This window comes from Paralichthys olivaceus, chromosome 1, assembly GCF_024713975.1.
Source record: "Paralichthys olivaceus isolate ysfri-2021 chromosome 1, ASM2471397v2, whole genome shotgun sequence".
Classification (NCBI taxonomy): Eukaryota; Metazoa; Chordata; class Actinopteri; order Pleuronectiformes; family Paralichthyidae; genus Paralichthys; species Paralichthys olivaceus.
Window position 1 is genome coordinate 23,076,686 of NC_091093.1, and position 12,120 is coordinate 23,088,805.

General features: G+C 39.6%; 1 protein-coding gene across 4 annotated transcripts in view; it reads right to left on the reverse strand.

Annotated features, from left to right (window-relative positions):
• LOC109625137 (protocadherin-9) overlaps positions 1-12,120 on the reverse strand; it is a 190,366-nt gene that overhangs the window by 122,350 nt on the left and 55,896 nt on the right. The window lies entirely within an intron of this gene.

A 12,120-nucleotide genomic window follows, 5' to 3' on the forward strand; every position in this document is an offset into this window, starting at 1 on the left:
TGTCCAACGCACATCTTGTTTTCCAGTGCACACACTGCAGTGTGCAGAACTTAGATGAGATAAGTTGAACTTTAAGACGGTATAATTGGTAAAGGTGTGAAATCTTTCCACAGCCAATTGAAACATTTTTTTAGAAGCATATTAAACAGGTGATATAAGCTCAGAGATGCATTTAGTAAAGAGTTCATGCAACTGCACCAGGGCCCGATGGGAAATGGTGACTTATTGTTCCATCTATTAGCTCATAATAACCACAAGTTCCTCCTCTATCATAAAGGCAACAGGAGAAGTCAACCATTCTGTGGTCAACTAATAATCAGCCATCATTTCTGTGGTCCAGTATTAAAATGAATAAAATATACGTGGTCAAGTTTCATATTTCAGCTTGATTGTGCTGCTAAACAACTGATAGCTTCAATACAAGGATTCATTTTATAATCCTTTATTTTATTTATAAGACTCATTTCCCTGCTTGAGGTTATTTTATCTCAAGCTGTGGAATGCACAGGAATAACAGTGCTTCACATCTCTTACAGTTAAAGATTTATAACTCACAGTTTCACAGATAATAAAGTTTATTGTTAAGTGCTGGACGAAGCTAATGGGTTGACGCTGTCAAACTATAGCATGACTATATTAATAGTTAACTTATACATGCAACACTTATAATTATGAGATATAATACAGATATGTGACATTCAGGGCTTTAGTCACAACGATTCAGTTTGCCTACTTGACAGTCAACTCTACTTTTGCTTTTTTTTCTCTAAATTATTTTTTTCTTTATGAACAGGCAATCTGCACTAGTATATATACATACATATATAATTTATTCTATATAAGCACAAGTATATATAAACATGAGAACTAGAAAAAGTACAACCATTGTTGCTCTACAGAGTTGAGTTTACATAACCAACAAATGGTCCTGGCCCACTGTGATAGGTCACACATCAGATAATCCTCCAACGCTCTATGGACACATTCCAACATGTCGACAGCTCTGCCGGCTTCATGCAGATATGTTGAACATATCACGACATGTTGTTAGTATCCACACTGCACCAGTTCTCAGGACTGGCCAACGCATCAAAAGCTGCTGCAGTATGTGTTGAGCACGAGGCGGAATTTTGTCAGTGGAAAGTCTTTGATGATGATGACACTTGGGAAACATTAATTAGGATTAGATGACTTGTCACTGACAAAAGAAAATATCCCATGATGACGAGTTCACAAACATGTTTCGAGGAAAAGCTGAACCTCAATTCATGTTTGTGATCTGTTTTTTGTAAATATGATTATCTCTGCAAGACATTATTATTATTATCATTATTATTATTATCATTATTATTATTATCATTGCTATAACTAATATTTCTGTTTTTACATTTTAACTTTGTAAAATGTTTTATAGAATGACTACATGTCTATGGCCAAGAAACTAGACCTCTTTCAAAAAAGTTAGGCATTTACATTCGTATTTAAAGGATTTTAAAAATCTTTAAGCGCTCAGGTGCACAAAGACCTTTCAAAATCAAGATGAACATCTCAGAAATGACGTGATCAAAATAAAAATAGCTAAGTTGTTTTTCGTCGTAGTTCCTAAAAAGTTGAAATGTTCGAGTTGCATGTTTTTCACTGAGCAGTTTGAGTTGACAGGGCGACTCTCTGAACCAATTTACGTCACGTAATAAATAAATAAATAAATAAATAAAAAATGTTGTCAGTGTCACAACTTATTTGGTTAGAGCAAGTAACTCGAACACCAATGAACAACAAGAGCTGCTGCAACAGCGAGAGAGGGATGTTCTTTATTCACGGTTGATGTTTGTTTTTTTATGCTTACTCCATTTCTGATGATGATTTCCCGTGATACATTTTCCAGTACTGTATTTCCCAAGGTGCACAGCATGTGGCTGCTGCTGACTGACAGACAGTTTAAAGCTGCTAATGTCACTGACAATGGAAAATCATTTGAGCAGTTGAGGGGGTGACTGTTTGGCCCCTAAAAAGAGGTTAACTGATCACAGTTGGAGAAAAAGATTCACTAGAGATTGTGCTTGTGTTTTCCACACACATTAAATCATAGTGCTTGTGTGTGTCTCTATCTATCTATCTATCTATCTATCTATCTATCTATCCAAAAGATAAATAAGTTATACTTATCTCAATCAGTTCCACAGATTTTATATTTTTAAATATTTATTGATATGTATGTGCTAATGCCCAAACCTTAACCCTGACCCTAACATACCAAGTCCTGCATATCTTCCTATATGTAGTGTTTTGCTTGTCATACCCCCCCGCCCTTGCATTTAGATGGTTAAAAAAAACAAAGGTGGAAAATTTGGTTTAACACATATTTCCCAAGAGAGAACCCTACGATTTCCTGTTTCTTGTTTCCACAGCTCCAATTAACAGCTCTGGTACCAATTAGTAAAATCAAACCTTCCCTGACAGAAAACCCATGGGGTTATGTGTGTCAAGAACCAGAACTTGGGCTAAAAAAAGTTAGCAAAATAAATCTGGATCTCAGTAGGGAATAACTGGGGCAATGAGGTTAAATGTCCCTGTGCTTTTAATTCTCCTTTGTCCGTGGTTTTTCCATATCCAGTTCCATGTTTCCCCTTATCCAGATCTATGTGCCAAAACTGGCAAAACTGAATAAGTTCAAGATACAGTTGAGTCAATGTTTTCTCAAATATTTTTGACACCCTGCTCTCCTGCACTTATTGATGCTTTTAAATGCTTTTCTGACACTTACTTATAAGAGAAACACTGATGTGAGCAGCGTTTTTTCCTCTCTCACACTACATCTTCCACACTCTCCCCCAGATTCATCTCCTCTTTAGCCTCCTCTTAGGATAATGAGGTGTGTAGCTCCAGATATGGCAGGAGTATCAATCTGAACCACACAGACAACCTGCAGGCCTCGCCCAAAGCCAACATGTTTATTAGAATGCCAGGGATAACAAATGACTGAACATGCTTCCCTCTTTAATAACCCTGTACACCTACAAGATAACAATAACAGAGATGCCACACTGAGTGCTCCTTAATTCAATTAAAAAAGCATGCACAATAAGCGTGCTGTGTATAAAGAAGTCCTTGAGGCAGCGATAAACTTCACAGCTGAGCGTCTCCATGAGAGCAGCCAGATGGACATTTTATGTGTATCTCTGGCTTAAAGGGGAGGCAGATTCCCTATTGGTAAATAGTTCAATGCCCACTTTCCTAACAAGGGAGGGATAATCATTAATAGAGTTTAGTTTAACACGTATCTTTGCTGTAAATGGATTATGTACCTGGCTTGATTCAAAAGTCATATTATATTTCTGAATAATTGATGACAATGGTTTTTTCTTCCGGCCTTTAATTTTACACATACCCTCAGTTGGGAACAAATCATGATACTGTATTTCCTTGATGTTATGTAGGAGACTTTTAGAAACATATGTGAAAAGGTGCATGTTTTTACTTGGACCGACAATAATAATTAAAAAAGGAGTAAGGAAGCATTTTCCCATTTGCCTGCCTGTTTGGAAAGGCTTGATTATATCATTTAAAATAAAAATAATGGCTGCGGTTAGGAAACAGAATTTGACCCATGTCAGCTGCTGCTTGTTGTGACCATTCATCCACCTTCATCTTCTCCCTGCCCACAGGCTGCGATCACACTACATTGCTACTCAGTGTTTCAAGTTGTTTGAACAATTGAACACTTATGCTTTCCATGTAAAGAAAGTCTGTTCTTTAAGTAACTGCCCACCAAGACGGATTCTGAGACACTGACCTCTAACATGAAATAACTGAAAAACCTTTTCCCCTGTAGACATAAGTTGTTTCATAAACAAAATCCCTCTGTGTTATTATCTGCTCTGAAGCAAAGAACTCACAGTGAAAAGAAAATGAGGGGAGTCTTCAGGCGAAGAGCAGAGTGCAGGATGTGATGTGAGAAGAAGCATGACTTCCCATTTTCAATAAAAACACATTGGTGATGTCAATACAGGAAATTATAGATTAAACAAACAACAACAATCAGCCACAGCATTAAAACCACCTGCATAATATTGTGTATGTCCCACTTTTGCTGCCAAAACAGCTCTAATCCATGAAGGCATGGACTCGGTAGGACAGAAAGTGTCCTGAGGTAAACGCACCAAGAAATCTGCATCAGACATGTTAGGTCCTGTATGTTGTGAGGTGGGGTCTCACTTGATTTAACATATATTTCCAATTTATCCCTTAGATGTTTCATTGGATTCACATATGGAAAATTTAAAATGCCACACCAGGAACGCTCACAATTTCTGCCGTGTGTCAGGATACTATATCCTGCAGCAAGACGCCACTGTCATCAGGGAATATCTGTGCCATGAAGGGATGTACTTGGTCTGAAACAATGTTTAGTTAGGTGGTACAAAAAAAAAAAGTAACATCCACATGAATGCTAGACTACAAGGTTGTCCCAGCAAGATGTTGCCCAAAGCATCAAACTGCCTGTCTCCTTCCCACAGTGCATCTCTTCCCAGGGTAAATGACGCCTACGTGATTCATAAGAACAGATCACCTCCTGACATTGCTCCATTGTCCAGGCACTTTTTAGTGGTGGGCGGGGGGGAGCACATACTCTGACTGGTCAGCAAGCTTCTACGTTTCGACAGCTTTTTATCATCACCAACAAAAAGGGTTTGAGCTTTATAGGATTGAACCATATGGTCTTCACTCCCCACGTGCATCATTGATTCTCTGGCGCCTCCACTTGCCTTTCGTTGGACCACTTTTGATAGGTACTAACCACCACATACTGGGAACACCATGGAAGACCTGCCATTTTGGAGATGCTCTGATCCAGGCATCAAGCCACCACAATCTGGCTCTTGTCAAAGTTCCTCGGGTGCTTTCACTCGCTGCCTAGCACTTAAACCAAATAATCAACGTTATCCACTTGACCTGTCAGTTGTTTTAATGTTTGGGCTGATAGGTGTAGAAATTCACCATGCCCTTAATGCTGCCAAAGCATTAAGATGTAGAGAAGCAGCAATGTACTAAAACAAAACAGCTGCTTCTCAGCTTACTTCAAGATGCATGAACCACTAACGCTTGCCAGTTGCAAACAGGCTTCATATTCCCAAATGAATTGGCTGAGCCACAGAGGGTAAAACAAGTCTGGAGCTGTTGTGAGGTAAAGGTCACTGATAATTAGGACACTAATTAATATGTGACCCAGCTGTCTGGGTGACCCACTGTCTACCTGCAACATTTTAATCACTCTTAGTATTATCTCTTTGTCTCACACACACACACACACATACACATATGGAGAGTAGTAGAAAGGGCAGAGGGACACATTTTTCTTCGATGCAATACAGTGCAAACAAAGACATTACGCAATTTCTGGGTTTCTTTCCACACATTTGCACGTCTGTGTCCGCTGATCTCTTACCCTGTTGTATTCAGAGAAGCGTATCCCTGTCCAAGAACCTGGCCCTCTCACTAATGTACCTCCTTGTCAGAGACAAAGGAGTTTTAAGACTGGAGGATTTGGCAGGCTCTACCACTTTCAGGCAATATTTCAACCCATCCATCTAGCTAGGATAATAGAGTGTCCTTGCCTTTCAACGCCTGGAGGAGTGACCAGTTATCACAAGCCACCAGCTCCAATGTTAATAAAACAGGGGATAGGAGGATCGTGTTGGGGAGGGGAATAAAAAGAAAGAAGGATGGAGAGAAGGGTGGAGGAGGAGCGGCTGCATGTTATTTTGACAGACGCCTCGCTAAGGTGAGGTTGATCACGATCAGCGGGCAGTTACAGAGCTGGCAGGAGCTCCCTTTTGACAACTTAGCTTGGTTTCTATGAAGATAAATTTAGCCCCATCAGATCTCTCGTCAGACCGCGGGGAGGGGAGGAGAACGGCGAGAGGGGAGATGAGAAGAATTGGAGTGGAGAGGTGGGGCATGCAGTGTTAGGCTGATCTAGCTAATGGCCAAACTGACCTTCAGAGAAAGTCGAACAGTAAGAAGAGTAAGTAGTGTGTCATACAAAGTCACTGCAGCTTAATTCAGGTGGCTGCATTTACTCCTGACTCTACAACTGCCTTATGATTTAACGGAGGTAACAAGGGTTCCACTTCAGGTAGAAAAGATAGGGTACACTGAAGTATATATGGTAGAATTGTGCCTTCTATTTAAACTATACCATTTGAATCTTAAAGTAATGGTTACACTATTTAGTTTGGAAATGTTTGTAAGCTTTTATTTTACTCACGACATACTTTGCTGTCTAATAGCCCAAAAATGAAAAAATCCTTAAAAGGTCCGAACACAACCATCGAACCAAGATTGGCACAAGCACAGTGTAAACATCTGTGAATTCAACACCAGGTATCTGTCTCAAGTAACAGCCACACAGCATAAATCTGTCACAAGCCAGTGACAGAGTGTGTATGAATATTCCCTCATGGGTTTCATTGATTGCTCTGTATGTTTTGAACACAAAGAATCATCCATGTAATATTAGAAGCATCACAGACGATAGAGGAAAAGATGAGAATTAATCAATAAAAATGGAAGTGTTGTCTTATGTGTGATTTGCATTGCTGGAGAAACCACAAATGCCATCTACTTTTGAGCCTGTGTGTATTATTGCTGAATATAAACAGGTTTAGCTTTCTCATGGTATTTCATTTAGCATAATTTCAATTCTTTTACCCAGCTTGCACCTCACATTAACATTGCTGTGGTGTTTTTCATCATGAATAGTGCATTGAGTACTAGAAAAGCTGACTAAAGCATAGAAATGTATGGAGGCAATATCATTTGGAATTTAAGAAAAGAGCAGAACAGGTTTCATATAAAGTAATATTGCCTGAGGTCTTTCCACGTCTCTCTAGTTTTATCACATTTACCACTCAATAGTCCATGGAGCATTTCTCTGCTCGACCTGATTGAGACATAGTCTCAGGCAAACACTCACAATGACAACTGCACCTCTCTCAGGATCGCTGCTGAATATCACCTAAAGTTTCCCTGTCAAAAGAGCCTGTAAAACAAGCAGCACTTTCCAAACCTGAACCAAACAGACTTGTAGTGGAAAATAACAGTTCTGTTCAAAGGCTACCATGGTCTAGAATGGTTTTTTTCTTCTGGATTCACAGAAGGGTGTTCACGCTGTTTAACAGACGTTTGTTGCTGCAAGGCATTATTCAGAGTTATGGCTCAGCGAGAGTTCTTAGGATTAGTAAATAAATTCAAAGGAAAATATTTTGTGACAGAGCCACAGCAGTAAATACATGAGAGGCAGGTGATAATCTGTTTCCCTAGATTCAGTCATTTTATTGTAGCGTTTCAAAATGATATTGATTCGTTTTTTTCTAACTTGCTCATTGCAGGAACTGTCGGGGTTCTCTGCAATATTGTCAGGTCTCGACCTCAAGTGCCGTGGGACAATGTGTGCTGTAATTTAGCACTGTACAAATAAATTGAACCAAACTGAATTACAACAGACAAAGTATGACCACTGGAAAAACTGATGGCAAAACCAAACTGCTGTAAACTCTGGTCACAACATATTAAAAGCCAAACAGATTTGAAGAATATCAAAAACTACCAGTAGGAAGACAACCCAAATTCTGTGTTTAGGAGTTTGACTTTTAATGAAATAAACAGTTGTAATGTATAAGCATTGCAGCAGTTTCTAACGAACATCAGGATATTAGTGTCTGACTTGGTCAGACCAAAATGGTCAATTTTTTGTGAGTGGAATAGAAGGAGAAAACTTGATGATCTCTCATTTCCTGGAAATTGACAGTAGAAGAAGAATACAAGGAGTGGAAGCTAACACATTGTATCCCAGGAAGCCCATTGCAGTTATTATTGTAGTATTACTGGCTATTGTATTTCCAAACCCTGTAATGGCTCCTCTCTCATCTCAGCCTGCGCCCAAATATGATTTAGCACTCCATCACAGTCTCTCTCAAAAGTCCAAATACTGTCAACATTAATAGCTCCAAGTGTCTGTACCATTTTGCTAATGTGATTTTCAGGCTTGGTCAATAAGTACATTTCAGAGAGTAATACGTTTATCCTGCGTGTAAACCTTGTAACCGTATTTGTCATTGGCTCATTTTCAGCCTCCACGGTGACACCTTCAGGGATTGTTTTTGACAACACGACTAATGTCACCTTGATGCAGTGAAGGCTCACAAAACTGCTGCGTTACAGGCGTGCAGGGTGATGTGTCACTTTTAAAGGTCACAACCCTCCCAGGTTGTATACATTTTATTGGGTATTGTGAATAAAAAAAGGTTAGTGCTGTATCACGGTTTATTTTAGTGGCTTACAGAAAATTCTTCTGAGCATACAGCATTGATATTTTAATACATTTGGAAGCTCCAGTGCTGCAGATACTGGTAATAGATACATGTGACCATGAATATATTGATCATTGTGAGTTTCGGGACCACAGAATGAAAAACTACCAATAAATCAATAGGACATCTGAAGTCAACACGTTATCTATTCTGGACAAAGCATTTATCCTGCTACTAGAAAAACAAAAAACCACTAAGACACAGTTTATAAAACATGTGTGACCTGTTTATAGACTTAAGATACTTAAGCTTCCCTCCCTCCACTCCTATTTTTACAATAAATAAGCTATTAATTGTGGGGAGTGTTTGTCTGTGTGACCAAGGACGACCTCACACACAGATTTACAAACCACTGGATGGAATCATTTCAGACAGCTGTGCCGTTTCAGGTTAGCTCTTGCCATTCTCCCAGCCCCGCCCTCACAGAGCAACAACTCCCTGATGCACTCCGAATGACAGAGGAAAGGAAATTATCGAACACCAATACAATAAAGCTGTCTGGTAACTTAATAGGGCTGCTGAGTAGGGGCACCGTGGCCGTCTTGCTTTGAGGCGATAATGAGAGTCATCATTCCCTCCTGGGCTGGAAGAAAGGGGCCTCCTTTGTGGTGATGGTGTGTGAGTGTTAATACGTGTGTGTGAGTGAGAGAGAGAGAGAGAGAGAGAGAGAGAGTGTGTGTGTGTGTGTGTGTGTGCATGTGTGTGTGTTTATCGCTGAGCTTCTTTAGTCCAGTGAGGCCCAATAAGCAAACAACGCAGTGCTTTAACAAAGCCAGTGAGATCTCCCATTGACTTCAGCTTGGGAGAGATCTCTGAGACATTCCGTTCATTAAATCAGACTAACGCCAAAATATTGACATTGGAAGCTTTAGGGAGACACAAAACACAGACTGCTCCATATATCATATCACAGCTCCCTCTGCCATTTGTATGTTTGAGGAATAAGTCTGAGGTTGATAAAAAGAAAGCGGTCTCTCTGCAAACAACATCTGGAACTTAAAATGAATTCAGATCCAATAACAGAAGCTGTAATGATGTATTTGTACAAGTGACAAGGTGCCGCGTTACCGGTGGACTGGTACTCGCGAGAATCATTCATCAATCTTCAAACAATGGGCTATTTTCCTGTTTAGGATCAGTTGTGTGATTTCCATTTGATGAAATCATACAAATTCAGGAGCAGAGAAAGAAATCCTGGGGGAAACTATCAGAGGTATTTACATGCTGGGTTTCTGTATCTTTAGTTCTTTAATAAGCATTATGATGTATTGTGTAGGACTGGAAACAGAAGGAAAAAAAGAGTAAGAAAAAAGGAGTCTTGGAACATCCGTTTTTCTCCAGTATAGATCAGGCTGGCACACTGTGGTGTGATCGAGCAGGGCCTGCTTCCACTCTGTGCCCTGTGTCACTAAATTCTAACATAGAAGTATGTGGGGAGCATAGTTTTTAAAAATGGACGAAAGGACGGCTCCTCAAAAGTGAAGCCAAAGCAGCTTGATTGCCCTCTGGTGGCTGGCAGCAGTATAAATCGTAAACTGCGGCATCTCCATGTTAGCAATTGGGACATAGGACCAAACTGAAAATACATGTCAAATCATTTTTTTATTCGCAAGGATGGTTTGTTCATTTTAGGCAGCTCATCACACTGAAGTATGTTCAAGTGTTTATGTGTTTTTGGTAAGTTTTGAATTAGTTATTTGAGGCTTTGAACAGCTGGCTCGTAAATGAGTCAAGCACACATAACGATAGGAGTTTGATACCACTGCTGCATCCTACATCACAAATGTGCAGACTATGGCTCCAAATGCTCTGGTCATCTGCACAAGATGGCAGCATTTGTGTCCAGGATACTGTATTTTGGTTCCATTTCTGGTTAGCAGGAGGAAGTGAAGTAAGTCTTCCATCTATAGTCTATGGTTGGAAGTTGCATTTATTGCTGTGTATGGTGTGGAGGGACAAGCAGAAGTCAAAAAGCATCTTGTGCTTGCGAATGTATTAAAGAGGGGGTGATGTAATCAAGCATGGCGGGCCAATTCAAGGAAAGCTGCTTGCATGGCACATTATCAGAAATACGTTTCTGTCTTTCTGCTCCAGTAATGCATGTACACTTTTCTCAAGCTGCATTGAGCTCACACATGAATGACATAGAAATAACAGCTTTGTACAGCTATCAGTGAGTTTTACAACGATATAGTGTCATGTTCAGGGATTTATTTAATAGTTTACCTGTTGTGATGACTGTAGCCACTTTAATTTAGTGCATAACACTGTGCAGGGAATCCGATCCCAGCCCAAGGGAGTTTGGGTAAGGGGGACTTGGCTTCCCTGTGTTTACACCGTGTCTATATCCCTGTCTTGTTTGCTTTCCCCATTTGCTGATCGTGAACCCAAGGGAGCACAACAGGTGTTAAATTTTTAATGCAATGAAAACTGAGACAGCTATTAGGCACAGATATGATAGATGATGATTTATAAAACAAATAGTTGTCTCTCCTTTAACGTAAACACTGAGCTATTCTACAGTATATTTACATTTCTAAGCCACAAAGTGTTGTTCAGTGTATTTGGTTTTATCAGTTCTGCCACAATTATTCAGCTGTAGTTCATACAATTACAAAATATGTGCAATATCAAATTTGCTTGAAAAACACACCATGCACATAATGGAATAATGAAGAATGGATACACAGATTCAAAATGTGAAACCTTCTGACAGAAAGATAGTGTTAGGAGATGGTGTTAGTTTGCACACTATGTTAGCATTACTCTAGTTAATGTGCGTTAATCAAGGTGGTTGTCAGAGGCCACTGAGCTGAGTCCCAGAACATGCATGCAGCGCACTCTGATGCAGGACGGTCCTCTGGCCCGCCAGGACAAATCCTAGTTGGTTTCTAAATGCAGAACCACTGTGTGTAAACACTGCACAGATCAGCCACTATGACCCAAGTTTAGTCTTTATAGCTGGTTCAATATTTCTCAGCTCTGTACTCAGTGATCACTATAACTGTTGAAAAGACATTCAGCACAAATATAAACAATATAAGAAACCACCAAAGTGAGACGCTGGACGACATGAGCAGATGTGAAAAGTAACTTCAAGCAAACACCAATAAAATTTTTATTTTGATCAGCCATAACATTAAAACTATAGTCGCCTGTTTTATTATTAGAGCTGATCTAGATAGATAGATACTTAGATAGATAGACAGACAGACAGACAGACAGACAGACAGATAGATAGATAGATAGATAGATAGATAGATAGATAGATAGATAGATAGATAGATAGATAGATAGATAGATAATACTCTCCTATCACCACTGCCTAATACACATGTTGAGTAAGGAGATGGCAGAAAACAAATTGTGGTTTACAATGGAGGCAGAATATATTGAGACTCCCAGTTTACAAGAAAGCCTCCCCATGTTGATATAGTGCAGTTTATAACAGAGAGTAAGAAAAACTGACATCATTAACATTCGCCAGTATGCAAGCACAACAACACAAGCAAACCTCCTCCAACCCCCAGATGACTATCAAACGCTGTTTCCTAAGCATGGAGGTAATGAGACAAATACGTATTACTCAAGTAAAAATGGCATGAATATTAGCATCGCATTAGGCCGTGAATTTAATGATGTTGTAAGTACAATATGTCACAGTAACTAAGAGGCAAAAATACTTAAACATTGTACGGAGAGGGAGAAAATGTGAAAAAAGCAGAGTCTGTTTGGGTGCAGTCTCACA